At 44.2% G+C, this 19,624-nt stretch overlaps 1 long non-coding RNA gene across 1 annotated transcript in view; it reads right to left on the reverse strand.

Annotated features, from left to right (window-relative positions):
* The window catches only part of LOC129701441 (uncharacterized), a 38,727-nt gene that overhangs the window by 12,647 nt on the left and 6,456 nt on the right, over positions 1 to 19,624 (reverse strand). The window contains exons 2-3 of the long non-coding RNA XR_008724200.1: positions 3,249 to 3,330; positions 626 to 703 (exon numbers count right to left, since the gene is read on the reverse strand). This is a non-coding gene — a long non-coding RNA (uncharacterized LOC129701441). The remainder of the gene's footprint in view (positions 1 to 625; positions 704 to 3,248; positions 3,331 to 19,624) is intronic.

Here is a 19,624-nt window from a genome sequence, read left to right on the forward strand (position 1 = left end):
TGCCAGTCATCATGAGGGTAGCGCCCCTTCCAGCACCCGCTGGAGAATAAAGCCCTGGAGGCGGGGCTAAGTCCATGAGCATATCCAGAAGCCACCCATCCAGTAACCGCCCCGTGTCTGCTCACAAACAAACTACGGCAGCTGAGTGAGTCCAGAGCCTGGTCCTGGAGCCAGGAGTGCGGTCGGAGTCGGAGCTGGGGCCAGGTACTCGTGAGCCCACACACTCCCCTACAACCCCCCCCCCCCTTACACACTATCCCCTACACCACCCCCCCTCCCCACACACATCCCCTCCCCCACACACACCTCCTCCGTCCCCTACAACCCCCTCCCCTACACACCCCTCCCCCATACACACACATCCCCTCTCTCCCCCCACACCTCCCCCCTCCCCCACACCTTCCCCCTCCCCCCCCCCCCCCTCCCCCATACTCCCCATCCTACTCTGCCACCCAGCAGCACACATGAAGAATGGCCACAAAAATATAATGCCTGCTACCAACAACACATTTGGAACAGCATCCCAACAAGACTCGGAGAAGCTGTGATAGATATAACTTTCTAATCGCTGTGTGAATTTCACTGGAGTTCTACAAAGAGTGGGGTTTCATTTAGAAAAGAAGACCTTCTTTGCTTGCACAATCTCATCGGTGGATTTTGAGCGACTCTTGACATTTTGCCTCTGTGGTGAAGGTGATTCATTCTGAGGAAAAACCAAAAGGACACAGACTGTTAAAAGTGCATTGGAGAGGGCCAGCTTCCACGTGAGAAACCTGTAAACCTTCCAATGTTCTACAAATTACACAGTGCCATAACAAAGCAAGACCTGTAAAAGCTGCAAATCTAAAATACTAACTGAAAAAGCTGGAAACATTCAACTGGTTAATCAGAATTTAGATTCTAGAGATACAGCATGGAAATAGGCCATGCGCCACCATGCCATCCCAAATTCATCAGATCGGATGAATCAGCCAGAAATGATATCATTGTTTCTTTTTTAACAGATGCTGTCAAATCTGCTGCATTTTTCCAGCATGTTTCATGTATCAGATTTTCAGCATTTGTAGTTCTTTTCCCTTCATTGTCATTTATTTATCAAGATACATTTAATTGTCATTGAGGTCCAAACGAAATGCCATTTCTGCAGCCATACATTACAAACACATAGACCCAAGACACAACATAATTTACATAAACATCCATCACATCGCTGTGATGGAAGGCCAAATAAACTTATCTCTCCACTGCACTCTCCCCCCCCCCCCCCCCATGTCAGAGTCAAAGTCAAAGCCCCTGGCTGGCGATGGCGATCGCGATTGTCCCGCAGCCATTAAAGCCACGCCGGGTGGTGCGAGGTCGCACACCGGGTCTTGGTATTAGAGCCCCGGCGTGCGCTCGCAGAGTCCCGCGGCCATTCCAAGCCGCGCGGGGCAGTGATGTAGGCCCCGCTCCAGGAGCTCTTCAACCCCGCAACTCGGGCGGGGGAAGTCGCCGTTGTGAGAGCCCTGAAAAGCGGTCTCCCTCCAGGGACCCGCGGGCTCCCGGTGCCGCCGTCCACAGTCCTGCCGTTGGAGCCTCCGACTCTCCGGTCGGCTCTCCGGTCGGGCAGCAGCAGCAGCAGCAGCAGCGCTCCTCCACCGCTCCACCCGCCCCGGACTCGGCCAGCCCCGCGACGGTGACGGTGAGTCGTAATACCAGAGTCCCCGGTCTCTTCCTGTTGGAGGCCGCTCCTCGTTGCGGCCCCAACGACAACGGAAACCCGACGAGAAAAAGTCGGGTCTCCCGTGCAGGGAGAGATTTAAAAAGTTTCCCCCCCCCCCCTCCCACCCCATCCCCACCCCCCCACACACACACCCCAACAAAAAATAACAAAAACTACATAAAAACACAGACAGAAAAAAATAAAACGCGGACAGACTGCAGAGGCCACTGCTGACCAGAGTCGCGCCACCCACCGGACTATCATGTTTAGATGAAAACAGAAAATACCTTATGTAACTTTTTTTGCTACAAACATGTGCCCAAACATTAAATTATTCTACGTTAACATCTCGAATGACCTATCCTGGGCCTAGAACATAAAGGTAATCACGAAGAAGAAGCACTATAGAAAATACCCTGATCAGTTGGAGATGATTCCAGGAATGAATGGGACAGCATATGATGAGTGCTAGGCAGTACTGGGCCTCTACTCTCTGGAGTTTAGAAGGTTGAGGGGGGACCTCATTGAAACTTAGAATAATGAAAGGCACAGATAGAGTGGATGTGGACAAGGATGTTTCCACTGTTGGAAGAGTCTAGGACCAGAGGCCTGTTTATTAAAGGGCACTCTTTTAGAAAGGAGGTGAGGAGGAACTTCATTAGTCAGAGGGTAGTTAATCTGTGGAATTCTTTGCCACAAAGGGCTGTGGAGGCCAAGTCAGTGGATATTTTTAAGGCGGAGATTGACAGATTCTTGATTAGAGCGGGTGTCAGGGTTATGTGGAGAAGGCAGGAAAATGGAATTAGGAGGCAGAGATCATTCATGATTGAACGGCAGAGCAGACGCGATGGGCCGAATGGCCTAATTCTATTCCTACAACTTCTGAACTTCTTGTATCATGACCAGGTACAGCAACTCCAAATTTGATGATTGCTGAAGGCTGCAGAGAGTCGTGGACTCTGCTTTCCTCCGGGTAGTCATAGAATGATACAGTGTGGTCCAACTCGCCAACACCGGCCAACAATGTCCCATCACCAGCAGCTACATGAGCCGCTGCCTCAAGGAGGTGGCATCTATCATCAAGGATCCCCACCATCCCGGGTGTTCCCAACTCTTGCTGCCACCATCAGGCAGGAAGCACAGAGGCATTGTGTCCCATACCATCAGGTCCAGGAAGAGTGACAACCATTCGATTCTTCACTGACTTGCATAACCCTAATCCTGCCTCTGGAACAGTACACTACGAACCACCTCCAATGCTATCAGGGAATTACTTTCCAATTGCGTTTTGCACTAATGTCCTCTTTATTCATGGTATTTTTGTCCATTTCGCTATCTTATATAATTTATGTTTTGTGTGCTGTCTGGGTCTCTGTGCCCATGATGCTGATGTAAGCAAGAATTTCATTTGATTGTACTTGTGTCTGATGGGTTTAATGGCTACATCTAACACTACCATGGTTTGTAACTGAAGTTCTCAGTCACTTGGCACATTCAGATTGTAATGTAGTACTGGTCTTTCCCAAATAAGAACATGCACTCTTACCTTTTTGTCCATCTTGCCCCAGGTTTATGTAGGAATCCTGGTTAGGAAATGGTATGGCTTCCCTTTGATATCAAGCTTCAACCTTTAGCAAATAAAGGCAGACATAAGTTGAATAATATTTCCCACGTGGGGCTTCATACCAAAGTGTTCCCAGTACCATGATGCTGCCACTTTTACATACCATATCACATGAATTGGCAGGAGATAGCAAAGTGTTCCTGGAATACAACGCTGAGCCATCAGGAATAGCAAGTTATCACATATATACTTTTAGTTTAGAGATACATCACAGAAACAGGCCTTTCAGCCCACTGAGTCCACGCCAACCAGCAATCACCCCATACACAAGCACTATCGTATACACACTAAGGACAATTTATAGTTTTTTTGCCAAAACCAAATTAACCTACAAACCTGTATGCCTTTAGAGTGGAGCACCTGGAGAAAACCCACGTGGTCACGGGGGAGAACGTACAAACTCCATACAGACAGCACACATAGTCAGGATCGAACCCCAGTCTCTGGCGCTGCAAGGAAGCAACTCTACCGCTGTGCCACAATGCTGCCCCCAAACATATATATTCCTACATGAATTATTGAAAATAATTCATGTAGGAATATATATCAGATCAGATATATCAGATCAGATACACACAGGTCAGCTCAAAGACATCTCAACATGCATTTCGTTGTCTCTGTACTGTACACTGACAATGACAATTAAAATTGAATCTGAATCTGAACATAAAATTATAAATTTACAAAATTATTACAAATGTGCCACAATGCAACTGAGCCCAAACATAACCGCAACAAGCCACCAGAAATATATCTTCACAATAGTCATCTCGACAATACTGTATCAGAATGAATCACTACATCATCAACGTGAGGAAGCATAAATGAAACACGCATACATCAGTGGAAAATGTACCTCAATGGGAATGATAATGGTATTAGTTTATTATCACATGTACCAAAATATAATGAAAATATTTAAGACGGAACTGCAGATGCTGGAGAATCGAAGGTAGACAAAAGTGCTAGAAAACTCAGCGGGTGCGGCAGCATCTATGGAGCGAAGGAAATAGGCAATGTTTCGGGACAAAACCCTTCTTCACACTTTTGTCTACCTAATGAAAATATTTGTATGTATGATATCCTGTCAAATCATACTACACAAAAGTACAATCAAGCCATACACAAGTGCAAGGAGAAAATTAACAGAGTGTAGAATTTAGTTTTACAGTGTTATGGCATTCTAGTTACAGAGTGAAAAGAAAGTGTAAGGGCCACAATGTGGTCGTTTGGGAGATTGGGATTTCACCTAGTTTATGGGAGGACACTTCAGTAGTCTAATAACGGTGGGGAAAAGGTTTTCCTGAATCTGAGGTGTGTACTGTCAAGCTTTTGTATCTTTTACCCTATGGGAAAAGGAAGAAGCGGAGATAACCGAGGTAATAATGGTCCTCAAAGATGTTGGCTGCTTTCCCGAGGCAGCGTGAGGTGCAGGTGAAGTTGAAGGGGGAAGAGAATGGCTTGTGTTGTACATCCACAACTTTCTTGAGGTCTTGGGCAGAGGTTTTGCAGACAAGGTTGTGAAGCATTCTCACGGGATGTTTTCTGCAGTATAGCTATAGAAGGCTATAAAATACCCAATCACGTTAGCGCTAATGCCAAGTGACACAATGAAGAAGGCATTTTGAACAGAATAATGGTTTAAAATGCAGCTTTAGAAATGTAAAGTTGTGACATTGGTCTTGAAAAGTGAAGAGACTGTATCGGAGAAAAGGGAAATATTGGCAGTGCTGATAATATTAGTACCTAACTGGCAATGAATGGTAGAGGAGTATGGTCAACTTGAAAGCATTTTGGAGTAATATCCCTCCAAGAATGCCGCTCCATCGATGCTGGCATTTGTTACCCATAATACTCATCCTCATGGGTAGTTCTCACCAATGGGATCTGTACAGGATCTTAATTACCCATTGAGATGATTCTGGAGTATCAGTTGAATAGCACGTTTTTTTCTCACTTACCTTATGAATTACAAATGCAAAGATATAGCGTAGCAAAGTGTGTGCATTTTGGTTGTAGGAATAAAGGTGTCGATTATTTTCTAAATGGGGAGCAAATTCAGTAATCAAAGGTGCAAAGGGACTTGGAGTGCTGGTGCAAGATTCACAAAAAGTTAATTTGCAAGCTGAATCGGTAGTAAGCAAGGCTTGAATACAAAAACAGGGATGTAATGCTGAGGCTTTATAAAGCACTGGTATAAACCGCATTTGGACTATTGTGGACAGTTTTGGGACCCATATCTGAGGAGGAAAGTGCTGCCATTGGAGAGGGTCCAGAGGAGGTTTACGAGAATTATTCCAGGGATGATTGGGTTAACATATGATGAGCGTTTTTGACATCACTTGGCCTGTACTTGCTAGAGTTTAGATAGATGAAGGGGGGCCTCATTTAAACTTACTGAAAGACCTGGATAGAGTGAATGTGGAGAGGATGTTTCCATTAAAGGGAGAGTGTAGGAGCAGAGGGCACAGCCTCAGAATAAAAGGACGTACCTTTAGAAAGGAGATGAGGAGGAATTAAAAAAAACTTTAAAAAAAGCATGAAGATGATGGGGAAAAATAATAAATAGGAACCCGAGGGGCCACTTTTTCACACAAATTGTGGTGAGTGTATGGAACGAGCTGCCGGAGGAGATAGTTGAGACAGGTACTATTGCAAAGTTTAAGAAACATTTAGACAGGTACATGGATAGGACAGGTTTAGAGGGATATGGGTCAAATGCAGACAGGTGGGACTAGTGTAGATGGGATATGTTGGCCGGTGTGGACAAGTTGGGCTGATGGGCCTGTTTCCACACTATAAGAGTCTATGACTCTAAGCCAAGCTAATAATTGTACATTTTCCTCTGGGTAGCTCACGACAGGATTGATACATTTAGTTTTAAATTTCTGTGGAGCTCACAGCAATCTTTAAGAATGTCGGGTAGGCGGCGCGACTCTGGTCAGCAGCGGCCTCTGCAGCCTGTCCGCGTTTTATTATTTTTTGTCTGTGTTTTTATGTAGTTTTTGTTATTTTATGTTGGGGTGTGTGTGTGGGGGATGGGGGTGGGGTGGGAGGGGGGGGGGAAACTTTTGAATCTCTCCCTGCACTGGAGACCCGACCTTTTCTCGTCGGGTTTCCGTTGTCGTTGGGGCCGCAACGAGGAGCGGCCTCCAACGGGAAGAAGCCGGGGACTCTGGTGCCGACTCACCGTTGCCGTCGCGGAGCTGGCCGAGACCGGAGCGGGTGGAGCGGTGGAGGAGCGCTGCCGCTGCCGCTGCTGCTGCTGCTGCTGCCGATGCCGCGCTGCTGCTGCTGAGTCGGAGGCTGCTACTGCGGGTCTGCGGACGGCGGCACCGGGAGCCCGCGGATCCCAGGAGGGAGACCGCTTTTCGGGGCTCCTGCAACGGCGAATTCTCCCGCCCGTGTTGCGGGGTTGAAGAGCTCCTGGAGCGGGGCCTGACACCACTGCCCCGCGCGGCTGGAATGGCCGCGGGACTCTGCGAGCGCACGCCGGGGGCTCTAACATCAAGACCCGGTGTGCGACCTCGCACCACCCGGCGTGGCTTCAATGGCCGCGGGACAATCGCCATCGCCAGCCGGGGGCTTTGACTTTGACTCTGACATCGGGGGGGGGGGGGGGAGAGTGCAGTGGAGAGATAAGTTTTTTTGGCCTTCCATCACAGCGATGTGATGGATGTTTATGTAAAATGTAATTATGTTGTGTCTGGGGTCTATTTGTGTGTAATGTATGGCTGCAGAAACGGCATTTCGTTTGGACCTCCAGGGGTCCAAATGACAATTAAATTGACTCTTGACTCTCTTGACGAATTGGCAACCCATTTGCTTAGCAGTAAACAACAAGGAAGAGGATCAAGAAAGCTGGAGAGAGGAGAGATGAACCTGGTGTGTCATATAATGGAGGAGTGATACGAGGACAAAATAACTGCAGCCAGGGGTCAGGATCTCCAAGGGGAAACAAGGTGAAGAAACACTGACCCCACTGATGTTCTCTGTCTTGAAGACATGGAAGCAGCCACACTTTGCACCTTATCTTCTCTAATGTTATGGTGCAGACATCATCACCCCCAAGCTCTGCAGAGACAAGGCCCCAAATGCATGCAATCAGGAATTGGCCTTCCCAATAATATCCACATCCTTAAAAATCTTCCCATTGTGAAGGAGGCAGAGTTTGAATTGGGTTTCAGGAATCAGTTGGATTTTTTTTTTCAATTTACTTAGATTGCATTTAATGTCAATGCTAAGATTGTGGTGTGAACAATCTGGAGAGAAGAGAATAATAAAATCTGTATTTTTAATTTTTCTATGGGCATATGCATTTATTAATTCTAAAACAAAGCTCCTTCAATAACTGGTCGAAACATTACTAGCAATGGCTGGATTTATTTGACATCCTTGGTGGCCCCAAGCAGATTGAATGATTGAAAGAAATATACGGCATGGAAACAGGTCCTTCAGCCCACTGAGCCCGTGCTGACCATTGTTTCTCTGTTCACACTAGTTCTATGTTATCCCACTTTCATATCCATTTCCCACACACTTTTTAAGAAGCCATTTAACTTAAAAACCTGCAAGTCTTTGGATGTGGGAGGAAACAGAAGTACCTGAGGAGAACCCATACGGTCACAGGGAAAATGTTCAAACTTCACACAAACACCCAAGGTCAGTTTCAGTTTAGTTTATTGTCACGTGTACAGAGGCACAGTGAAAAGCCTTTGTTGTGTGCTAATCAGTCAGCAGAAAGACAATACATGATTGCAATCGATCCATTTACAATGTATAGATACATGATTGGAGAATAACATTTAGTTCAAGGTAAAACCTTGAGTATAGAAGCTGGGATGTAATGCTAAAATTGTACAAGGCATTGGTGAGACCAAATCTGGAGTATGGTGTACAATTTTGGTCACCCAATTATAGGAAGGACGTCAACAAAATAGAGAGAGTACAGAGGAGATTTACTAGAATGTTGCCTGGGTTTCAACAACAAGATAGGTTGAATAAGTTAGGTCTTTATTCTCTGGAGCGCAGAAAGCTAAGGGGGGACTTGATAGAGGTCTTTAAAATGATGAGAGGGATAGACAGAGTTGATGTGGACAAGCTTTTCCCTTTGAGAATAGGGAAGATTCAAACAAGAGGACATGACTTCAGAATTAAGGGACAGAAGTTTAGGGGTAACATGAGGGGGAACTTCTTTACTCAGAGAGTGGTAGCGGTGTGGAATGAGCTTCCAGTGGAAGTGGTGGAGGCAGGTTCGTTGGTATCATTTAAAAATAAATTGGATAGGCATATGGATGAGAAGGGAATGGAGGGTTATGGTACGAGTGCAGGCAGGTGGGTCTTAGGGAAAAAAAGCTGTTCGGAACGGACTTGTAGGGCCGAGATGGCCTGTTTCCGTGCTGTAATTGTTATATGGTTATATGGTTAAAACCAACAAAGTCCAATCAAGGATAGTCCAAAGGTCATCAAAGAAGTAGATAGTAGTGCAGCACTGCTCTCTGGTCATGGTAGGATGAATCAGTTGTCTAATAACAGCTGGGAAGAAATTGTCCTCAAATCTGGTGGCGTGCGTTTTCACACTTCCATACCTTTTGCCTGATGAGAGAGGGGGAATGAGGGAGCGGCCAGGGTGCAACTCATGCTTGATTATGCTGCTGGCCTTGCCGAGGCAGCGTGAGGTACTAATGAAGTCACTAGAACAGAACAGAGATTGGTTTGTACGATGGTCTGGGCTGCATCCACAATTCACTGCATTTTTTTTGCAGTCTTGGACGGAGCTGTTCCCAAACCAAGTTGTGATGCTTCCTGCTAAAATGGTGCATCTGTAGAAGTTATGAGTTGTAGGAGACATGCCAAACTTCCTTAGCATTTTAGCCTTCTAAGGAAGTAGAGGCATTGGTGTGCTTTCTTGGTCATTGTTTCAATATGGGTGGTCCAGGAGATTTTTTTGGTGATATTGACTCTTGTGAGGTTTTCAATCATCTCTACTTCAGCACGGTCAATGCAAACTGGGGCATGCGTACCGGTTCTCTTCCTGAAGTCAATCACCATCTCCTTTGTCAGGATAGATCCCAGGTCTCTGGCACTGTGAGGCAGAAGGTCTACCATCTGCACCACTGTGCCACCCAGTGATAATTTTGGTCATTTTTCCCAAGTCATTATAGTCCATGTGATTGAGTGACTTACTGGGCAAATGCAGTGAGCAACTTAGAGGTAACCAGACTAATGTGGGTACAGTACAGACTCTAGGGTCATACAGTATATGGGTCATATTGGGCAATATATAAGGAAAAGTTTCCATCCCTGAAACACATTAGTCAACTGGTTTAACATGAACAACAACTTCATCGCTTAATCATTACCTCCACTAATAATGGCCTTCCATTTCTTTAAATTTCTAATTTATATTCTGAAATAGACAGTGTGATTTTGAACTCTGTATTCAGCAAAGGAGGATCAAAACACTGATAAGGAAACAAAGAGTACAAGTATAATCTAGCAAGAAACATAAAATGACTGCAGAAGCTTTTGTAGTTATGCGGCTAAGCTTATTAAATTTAATTGTAGTGCCACTGTTAAGTGTGAGATTATTTCAATGACAGGATAAGGTTTAATTGTTGAAAGGAGAAGTTCGAACCTTGCAGGAGGTGCTTTGAATCGTGACTCAGAGCCCTGGGGCCTCATGCCGGAGTTCCTGTGCAACCACTGTTTGTATCAGCGAGGCATCTGTAGTAGGCAGGGAGCCATAGGCGTGCGCTACGGCGAACAGGTGTTGAAGTGTCGATGATGCTGCCAAAATAGAGATGGTCGAAAACTTCAAATTCCTCAGAATCAATATCACCAACTTTTCCTGGTCGACCCATATTGAAGCAACAGCCAAGAAGGCACACCAACGCCTCTTCTTCCTAAGAAGGCTTAGGAAGTTCGGCATGTCCCCTACACTCTCACCAATGTCTACAGGTGCACCACAAAGAGCATTTTATCAGGATGCATCACAACTTGGTTTGGGAACAGCTCCATCCAGGACCGTAAGAAATTGCAGCAAATTGTGGACGCAGCCCTGACCATCACACAAACCAAACCTCCCTTCTATTGATTCCATTTATACCTCGCGCTGCCTCGGCAAGGCCAGCAGCACAATCAAAGACGTGTCGCAGCCTGGCCACTCCCATCAGGCAAAAGGTACAGAAGTATGGAAACACACACCACCAGATTCAGGGACAGCTTCTTCCCAGTTGCTGTCAGGCAATTGAATCATCCTACCACAACCAGAGAGCAGTGCTGAACTATTATCTACCTCTTTGATAATCCTCAGTCCTTGATCGGACTTTGCTGGCTTTGTCTTGCACTCAGCGTTATTCCCTTATCATGTATTTATACACTGTAAATGGATTGATTGTAATCATGTATTGTCTTTCTACTGACTGGTTAGCATGCAACAAAAGATTTTCATTGTACCTCGGTACACGTGAGACTATAGACTGAACTGATAGGTGGAGATTTGAAATACCACTAATCATTTTTGCTCACTCCCTATTACACTCAAAGGCTGTGAACGCCTACATTAATGTGCAACAAGGGGTCTTTGAGGACTAATACTCCATATTGGCATTATTGTCTAATACCTCAAAACATGTGGGCCTGGATTCTGAGGGCTAGATGCCAAGAATTGCTATACCCATGAACAATCACTTTGGGGATGCTGCATTCATTCAACTTGGAAAATCTCATCAGCCCACCACGAGCTGTCATGCTTTTAGGTGTCTGGACATTCCCTCCCTCAAGTGTTTGGCTCCCTCCTCAAGTTCCTCCTTAATCCTTCCTCTTTCATGAAGCTTCAAGTCACATCCTTATCTCTCCTTTGTCACACCACAATTACCTTCAACGCTCTGAGAAATGTGTGGGGACTGCAAACTCCATTCAGGGCCAAGGTAATCATAGAAAGTTAGCCAGAGCCATTTGAGCTTTACTGACATCAGCTAAAGCCAGAGCTCACCAGGTGAATGAAAATCTCTCAACAGGGCTTTGTCGACAGCTCACCACTTCACTCCCACCCACTGGTTGTATCTGAATTATTTAGACTGTGACGAACAGACACTATAAATGACACAGTACTATATGTGCAAGAGAAAAATGCAAATCTCAATGCTGATTCGTTCTGCTATTCTACTAGCAGTTCTGCTAGGTTAATTGGCTTGGTTTAGGGTTAATTGGCTTGGGTTTGTATACTTAGTATAGGTGTAAATTGTCCCCAGTGTGTGAAGGCTTGGGTTAATGTGCGGGGATCACTGGTCGGTGCAGATTCGGTGAGCCGAATAGCCTGTTTCCATGCAGTATCTCTAAAACTAAAAACTGAAAACAATTAATGAATTTACAGGGCTGAGGAGGGAGCAATACTCCCCCTATAGATGCAAGTGCAGCAGGCCCTCAGGCCATACTTCAGAATGACACTTTAAGACCAGCATGGTGGCGCACTGGTAGAGTTGCTGCCTAATGCCCCTGTCCCACCCGGAACGGAAACCTCTGGAGACTTTTGCCCCACCCAAGGCTTCAGTGTAGCAATGTTACAAAATGTTGAGATTTAAAAAATCAAGTCTGTAATTTATCCCATCAGATAAAGCATAAAAAGAAGTTTAATTTGACACCTAATTCACTTTCATATCTCAAGTATTTAAAAAGTTATGGCCATTTTCATACTCGGAAATTAGCATCTTGTTCCCTATTGATTTTCTATGGACATAACAAAAAAGCTGTGATCGTGGACAGTCAAAAGCCCATAACCTTCTTAAAAATTAAGAGAACTGAATGAAATTTTCAGTTATTGTAGATTGAACCATTCTGAAACAAATATAAAATAATCTAACTTGGATGACCTGAAATTAAAGCATATAATTAGTTAGTTACCCAAGTGTAGCTAATTTCAAACTTCAATTACTAGATCTAAACATCTATCCATTTCTTAATAAATGATTAACGTTTTTTAAATAGCCCAAGTGTCCAAATAATATTCACAAATAATTCACAATAAAACATGATTTTTAAATCTCATTTACATTAATTTATAGGCCAAATGGAAGGAATTTAGTGTTCAATTGCAGTAAATTAAAGTCCATTTTAAATCAGCTTTCTAGTGGGTTCCTGTGAACGCGCTGGTTTAGAACGTTCACATTGCGCTGGATTTGTGCCCTCAAATGCCCAGAAAAATACTGCGGGATATAAAGAGCCAAAAATGAACTACTCGCTATAGAAAACTTTATACACAGGGTTCTTAAGAAGCCCCTTTTAATGTAAAAATAAGGTACATACCTTTAATTGTTTGCTTTATAAAATCCTGGGGCTGTGAGAGGTCGCGGGTTTAGAGAGTGATTTTTAAACTACTATAACTATTATACAAAGCCATAAAAACTAATAATACCTTTTGCGACGGGGTCTTTCAGCGATTTTTCGTTAATGATTTACTAAGCTGAACATTTTCGATTGCAACAGCCTTGTAAAAATCGCGTTTTAAACCCGCCCCCTCTAAACAGCACCAAAATCGCGCACAAGGGCTGGGGCAGATTCTCAACGATGATTCAGGTAGGTTTTGCAACATACCTATTCAGTGTGGTTCCCGGAGGTTTTTTGTCAGTCTCCCTACCTGCTTCCACTACCTGCAACCTCCGGTAACCGCACGGAAACCTTGGGTGCGGCGCAAAGTCTCCAGAGGTTTCCGTTCAGGTTTCCGAAGTGGGACAGGGGCATTACAGAGCTTGTGGCACTGGAGACCCGGGTTCTATCCCAACTACGGGTGCTGTCTGTACGGAGTTTGTATATTCTTACCATTTGCAGGTTAATTGGCTTGGTATAAGTGTAAAATTGTCTCTCGTCTGTGTAGAATTGTGTTAATATGCGGTGATCGCTGGTCTGTGTGGACCCCGTGAGCTGAAGGGCCTGTTTGCATGCAGTATCTCTATACAGGCTCCTTCATACCTAAAGACAATACCCAAGACATGGCTTTTAATGTCTTGTCCAAGTTTAAGCACCATCCACGATTGGGTAATTCTGCACCATTAGTGACTCCATCCACGAGACAAGACACTGACTTAATTTTGATGCAAACAATCTTACAGCACTTTTCACATAACAGATGAATTCTCCACTGATTTCATGGATATTACTTGTCCCTCACTTGTCATTATCACTGCAGATTACGTGATCATGATTTAATAGTAACCTGTGGGACTTAGTTCTAAAAATCAGCTGCGTAAATTCTCTTAACAACAGCAACGTACATCCCTCAACATAGATTATACTTTAAAAACAACAGGATCTTGGAAAATGCAATTGGATTTGGACCATGCAACATCAATTATAATGCTAAGTGTTAATAAATGTATACACCATTGCGTTATGTGCGTACCAAGATAACGTCCTGAAACCAATTGTGTACTGACTTCAATCATGACCTGAAAAGTGAATGAGCTATGAGTCACCACCTCTCAATTGTGGGTTTTAGGACTAAGATCTATTCATTGCTGAGTGAATCATTTGATGTAGGTGAAGCATTTTTGAGGAAAGCTGTGGGCGGAAAGGGCCATGCTGTATTCTCAAAAGGAAAATATTTAATCAACATGCCCGGTCTGAACCTTTTGATTGCCGCAGATCTGTCTCAAAGGAAATATTATATAAGATTGTTTTAAAATTGGTGAAATGCATTTATGACATAGGCAATTTCTGTTCATTTGTCTGGCACAGCAGGATAGATATTTCTCACCCAGCTTAAATGGTGCTAAAGCAGGTTGTGTCTTATCTAACAGCAATCGTAACTGTCCTATAGATATTGCGAATTTCCACTGCGCGAATCCTCCACAACTTTGATGGGTTTCTTTGTGTATGGCCATTGTTATCTACTCTTGGTTTAGGCTATCGTTTTGACCTATTGCAACATTTTTCAGAAGTAGCACTTAATAGCATAGCTATAACCTTTGAAAGCAGCCCTTGAAGAAACAATAACAGTGCAATATATGCCGCACTATTCCAGCTACCAAAGTGTAGACACTCCAGGAATGGATGCTGCAATGATGTGAAAGGATAGGCAGTACTTCGAAACACTTGGATAGACAGGGGAAAGAACAATTACAGGAGGCGATTTCTTTATTCAAGACTGTCGGGACTTTTGCTTAGAAGATGGGCAGAACCTTGCTTGGTTGATTGCAGCAAAGTTTAATTCCACTGGCGAGGAATCTATGGATACTTGAACTTTGGCTAGCCTGCTGTGGAAGAATGGCTCTGCTTGTTACTGCGAGGGGAAGGGGAAGTATGTGAAATGTTCTCTCCTTGAGCATAGTGTTTGGGTAATTTCATTAATACAGCAGGGAAATGCAAATGTGAGAGGGGGGCAGAGATAAGCAGCAACAGCCTAGCATGGACCTTGGGCTAAGAAACCAAGAATGACAGTAGTGATCCTCACCTTCATTGTCAAAACAGTCCAGACACGGTCTCGCTGCTACCATCAAGCAGGAGGTACAGAAGTCTGAAGTTTCACACCACCAGGAACAGCCACATACCTATAACTATCAGGTTGATAGGTTTGGGTGGAGATGTTTGCACCACCTACCGTGTGGCTATCTGCCATTCTTGAGGCTCCACTCCACACCTTCTAGGAAGATAAATGTTAGGTGTGGGGCCTGAATCCCCACTTAATATCATTTTGGAGTTCAGAAAAAAAGTTGAAAATCTAAGCAATAGTAATCTTAAGTGTGAACTTTTGCAGAATAGGCAGTGTAGCTGTAGAACAGCCTGGCAGAGAATGTGGTTTGAAGGTTTTGGTGTATGGGGTAAATGGTATTAGGAAAGTGAATATTAGTTCTATGAGTAAAACTGGATTTGCTGCCTTCTCTTCTACAATGATTGTGCATTATATTCTAAAACTTTGGGCAAGAGATCGCAGGTGGCAAGAGTTGGACATGCAAACTATGAGATGCCTGGAGGCTTTTGAAATACAGTGCACTGTGGAGAAGAATAGCAACCGCCTTCTGGAGGTAATCTGGTGAAAATGCCAGACTGAGCTAAGTAAAACTTTAGTTAGGCCACATATGGAGTTGTGTCTGCAGTTCTGGTCATCTCACCATCGGAAGGATGTAAAGGTTTGGGAGAGGGTGCAAAAGAGCTTCGCCTGGGATGTTGTCTGGAGTGCATTAGACATCAGGTAAGTTTGGACAAACGGATTGTTCTCTCTGGAGTGCCAGAGGCTGAAGGGCAACCTGATATTAGTATATGATAGTATGAGAGGCTTAGACAGGATGGATATTCAGACTCTTTTTGCCCAAGGTGGAAATTTCAAAGACTGGAGAAAATGTTTAAGGTTAAAGGTGGACAGCTTAAAGGGATTAGTGAGGTGCATGTGAACAGGGGAGGTGGTGAAAGCAGAAATTTCAGCAATATTTAAGACGTATTTAGATAGTCACATGAAAAGGTGGGAAATAGAGGCATAAAGGTCATGTGCAGACAGTTTAGATGGACACAAAATGCAGGAGTAGCTCCGCGGGACAGGCAGCATCTATGGAGAGAAGGAATAGGTGAAGTTTTGGGTTGAGACGTTTCTTGAGACTGAACTGATGGGATTAGTTTGATTTGGCAATATGACTGGCGCTGCCACGATGGGTCTGAGGACCTGTTCCTTTGTGGAATTGTTCTTTGTTCCATGATCAAGACAGATCAAGCTTTGTGCACAGCAATATGAGAGTGACACATTCTGGAAATTAGAGGAGGAGAAGCAATACAAACCAAATGGAACAATTTTAGAATGCAGAAACTCACGTAACACATGCAACAATAGCTGAAGGAGGGGGAACAAAGGTAACGATGCATTACCAACTTGACTGAGCATACCTTTCATGCTTTACAGGGAGGGCATGCTGAATTATTTTACTCATCGTTTTTGAGCAACAGATGGGATATCGAATCTAAGTCTAGGTATACACTTTTGGGAGAATGTCAGACCCTGGAGAAATGTACAATGGAACAACTAGTACAGTTATGTGGAGATAATAGAGAGTTAGACATTTAGGGCTGATTGAAACAATGGCCACTTTATTAGACGCTGTTCCTTAATTTATTTAGTTTTGTTTAATTTAGTTTAGAGATGCAGTATGGAAACAGGCCCTACGACCCACTGGGTCCGCACCGACCAGTGACCCCCTTACATTAACGCCACCCTACACACACTAGGGATAATTTACACTTATACCAAACCAATTAACCTACAAACCTGTACATCTTTGGAGGTGTGGGAGGAAACCGAAAATCTCGGAGAAAACCCACGCGGTCAAGTGGAGAACGTACAAACTTCGTACAGCACCCATAGTCGGGATCGAACCCGGGTCTCCAGTGCCGCAAGCACTGTAAGGCAGCAACTTTACTGCTGCGCCATCGTGCTACCATAAGGGATTCTTATCACTCTCTTAATTCCAAAACTTCATTCAACCCCTTTACTTCATTTTCTTCCATAATTTGGTAATTATCAAATTATTCAACTATTGCCCTCTCTGAGAGAGGTTCCGCACTACTTAGTTTTAATTTTTCACTAAAATTGTTTAACTTGCCTGTCCGCATATTTTCCAGTCATGCTGTAAACAGGATTAGACAAGAAACAGAATAAGTATAAACTGTGTAGGAAGGAACTGCAGGTGCTGGCTTATACCAAAGATAGACAAAATGCTGGAGTAACTTAGTGGGACAGGCAGCATCTCTGGGGAGAAGGAATGGGTGACGTTTCGGGTCGAGACCCTTCTTCAGACTGAGGTCCTGACTACGGGTGCTGTCTGTACGGAGTTTGTACCTTCTCCCCGTGACCTGCGTGTATTTCCGCCCACACTACAAAGACATACAGGTCTGTAAGCTAATTGGCTTCCCAACAAATTTAGATCCTGGTGCAAACTTAGATATCCTTCTTCATTATCTACTATATCACCAATTTTTGTGTCAAAGTTACTAACAATGTTAACTACATTCTTAAATGTATATAACACTCAGCACCAGTATCATCATTGAGCCTTGTGGCACACCACTGGTCACAGGCCTCCAATCAGAAAAACAACTCTCCACAACCATCCTTGTCTCCTTCCTCCAAGCCATTTTTGAATCCAATCGGCTAGCTCTTCATGGATTCCACGCAATCTAACCTTCCAGACCAACCTACCATGTAATACCTCATCCAAGCCCTGCTGGTTGATATAAACAAGTTCAGTTATAGGAGTAGAATTAGGCCTTTCGGCCCATCGAGTCTACTCCGCCATTCAATCATGGCTGATCTCTGCCTCCTAAATCCCATTTTCCTGCCTTCTCCCCATAACTCTTGACACCCGTTCTTGTCAAGAATTTGTCTATCTCTGCCTTAAAATATCCACTGACTTGGCTTCCACAGGTCCCTGTGGCAATGAGTTCCAGAGTTAACTACCCACTGACTAAAGAAGGTCCTCCTCAGCTCCTTTCTAAAAGTGCGCCCTTTAATTCTGAGGCTATGACCTCTGGTCCTAGACTCTCCCACCAGTAGAAATGACTATTGCCTTGCCCTCATCAATCCTCTTAATTGTGACCTCTAGCTAAAGATAATAGAAATATCTCTGCAAGGGCCCTCGTAATGTCTTCCCTAGCTTCCCACAAAGTGGAAGGATGCAGTCGATCAGGCCTTGGGAGATTTATCTATTTTAATGCACTTTAAAACCACCAAAGATCTTCTTTTCGGTCATTTGTATATATTGCACGACATTACAAGTCATATGCCTCAATATCTTAGCTTCCATGATATTCTACGCAGCAAAAAAGGACTAGAAATATTGATTTAATATTTACCTTATACATTGTGGCTCGACACAAAGATGTACATATTGGTCTTCAGTGGGGAAAATTGCTGGTCTAGTCACCATTTTACTCTTAATATACCTGTAGAAACATTTAGCGTTGAACTCTACGATGCTTGCCAGATCTGTTGCTTATCTTTGTTTGCCCTCCTGATTGTCTTTTAAAGTGTACTCCTTCACCTATTCATGAAGGGGTTGACTTGATCCTGAATGCCTGAATCTGAAATGTGCCTCCCTGTTTTTCTTTAACTGAACCTCAACATCTCTTGTTCCTTGAACTTGTCAGCCCTGCCCATCATCCCGACAGGAAAATGCTACCCCTGTATTTCCACTATCTCACTTTAGAAACCCTCCCACTTGCTAGTCATTTCCTTCCCTACAGACTCACCCAACTGACCTTGCCAAGCTTCATATAATGCCCCTAAAATTGACCTTGCCCCAATTTAAGACCATAACACATGGACCAGTCTCCACGACTACTTTAAAACAAATAGAATTCTGGTCACTGTTTCCGCCACACTTCCCCACTGACACTTCACTCACTTGCAGAAACAAGGAACTGCAGATGCTGGTTTATACCAAAGATAGACACAAAATACTAGAGCAATTCAACGGGTCAGGCAGCATATCTGGAAAAAGGGATAGATGACCTTTTGGGTCAGGACCCTTCCTCAGAATGAAACGTCAACCTCACTCCCACAGAGAAGGTCTAGTGTTATCTCTCTCTAGTAAAGTCTTCTTTATATTGAGTAAGGAAGCTTTTTTTTGGACACATCTAACAAACTCCATCCAGTCCTAGCCCTTTACACTGTGGGGAAGCCAGTCATTAATCAGGAAGTGGTGATGCTTCAACCTCAATATGTCAGTGAGTAGTGTCTAGAACACAAGTGGTCAGCGCCTGGAACAAAAGCAGGACTCTGGAAGAATTCAGAGAAACAAACAACATCCGTGGTGGCAAAACATCTAAATTAACATTTTGGATCGAAACGTTGCCCAGGGACCAATTGGTGGAATATGCTTTACAAATAGCATGGCCAGTAAACCTTCCCCATTATCACTGTGGAAGGGAGAACACTGTGGATGGGAGAACACTGGGTGGCAGAACACGTATGATGGTTGTTGATAATGATTGGGAAAGACCTTTGGTTTGGGAGTTAGAGCAGGTGAAAGGGAGTGCACTGCAGTTGTAGGGATGGAGGGGGGAGGGTAGATTAGAGAGTCAGATCAGAGGGGAGTGGGTCCTGAGGTATGGAGTATGGGACATAAAGACACTCAGAATGGAAAGGGTTGGGTTAATGAACAGATGTGCTTGTGGAAATGGGGCAGGTTTGGGGAAATGACGGGAAGGGGAGGACATAATAAATAGAAAGGTCGAGCCCATTCAGCCCGTTCTGCCTTTTAATAGGAAAATGTCTGATCCTTTAGCAAAGCACAACTTCACACCTGCACATTCTCTTG

Source organism: Leucoraja erinacea, chromosome 11 (assembly GCF_028641065.1).
Source record: "Leucoraja erinacea ecotype New England chromosome 11, Leri_hhj_1, whole genome shotgun sequence".
Classification (NCBI taxonomy): domain Eukaryota; kingdom Metazoa; phylum Chordata; class Chondrichthyes; order Rajiformes; family Rajidae; genus Leucoraja; species Leucoraja erinaceus.